This window comes from Lynx rufus, unplaced genomic scaffold (genome assembly GCF_022079265.1).
Source record: "Lynx rufus isolate CCGP_SWC_20201006 ecotype Redwood Valley unplaced genomic scaffold, mLynRuf1.p SCAF_19, whole genome shotgun sequence".
Classification (NCBI taxonomy): Eukaryota; Metazoa; Chordata; class Mammalia; order Carnivora; family Felidae; genus Lynx; species Lynx rufus.
This window is the reverse complement of record NW_025814833.1, coordinates 27,899,626-27,900,831: the sequence shown is the minus strand read 5'-3', so window position 1 is coordinate 27,900,831 and position 1,206 is coordinate 27,899,626.

Sequence of the window (1,206 nt, the reverse complement as noted above, 5' to 3'; positions counted from 1 at the left end):
AAAAAGTATGAAATAGATTTTACCTGTAACATCGAGCTCATAGAAGGGAAAAATATTTTCCAAGCTGTTGCCACAATTGTTCGGAAAATCCCTGCTTCTGTACTCAGTGTTGATGGACTCTTGCCATTAACTTTTAGGCCTACAACTTGTTTCCATATTTGATGGCACAACACATCGTTGTGAAAACCAGCATCCCTTAAATCCTGAAGATCTTTTTGACAGTTTCACTCCTCGTATCACAGGCAATATTTAGAATTAGTAACTGGTAAAACACAAATTAGCCATGTATAAGGAGTAGAATTATCCAAGTATTTAAGAGAATCCAGGAATATTTCAATTTATACCAGTAGGTCTGGACAAAATCTTACTATCTCAGTTTTAGGAAAAGAAAGCTGAGGACCATAGAGAGTAGTGCTGAGACTGGCTTTCAAATTTCTAGCGCGCTACGGAATGGAAAACAGTTTAAACTTAACTTAAAACCGTCTCAGAGTTTCTAAATTATATGCTTTTCAAAACTTTGGGGATTGATGCAGTTGAACAGACTTTTAGTAATAAAAAAGAAAAAACAATAGCTACCTTGCAAAATAACTTTTTAAAAAATGGTTTTATTTTTTTAGGTAATCTCTACACCCAACACGGAGCTTGAGCCCACAATCCTGAGATCAAGAGTCGCATGCTCCACGACCAAGCCAGCCAGGTGCCCCCAACATAAATTTTAAAAAGGACCCATACAGGGATGCCTGGGTAGCTCATTCAGTTAAGCATTTGACTCTTGATTTCGGATCAGGTCATGATCTCATGTTTCATGAGTTCAAGTCCCGCATCGGGTTCTCTGATGTTAGCACAGAGCCAGCTTGGGATCCCCTGTCTTCCTCTCTCTCTGACCCTCTCCCGCTTGCTCTCTCTCTCTCTCTCTCTCAAAAATAAACAAACATTTAGGTGGTGCCTGGGTGACTCAGTTGGTTAAGCGTCTGACTTTGGCTGAGTCGTGATCTCACAGTTCATGAGTGCAAGGCCCGCGTTGGGCTCCATGATGACTGTGCAGAGCCTACTTGGGGTTCTCTCTCTCTCCCTCTCTCTCTGCACCTCCCCTTCAGAATAAAGAAAGAAAGAAAAAGAAATAAACCCTTTTTAAAAATGTAAAAAACTTTTCAAAGGACCCATACGGATAGTTTTAGAGAAACAGAAACAATTCAGCTCAACTGC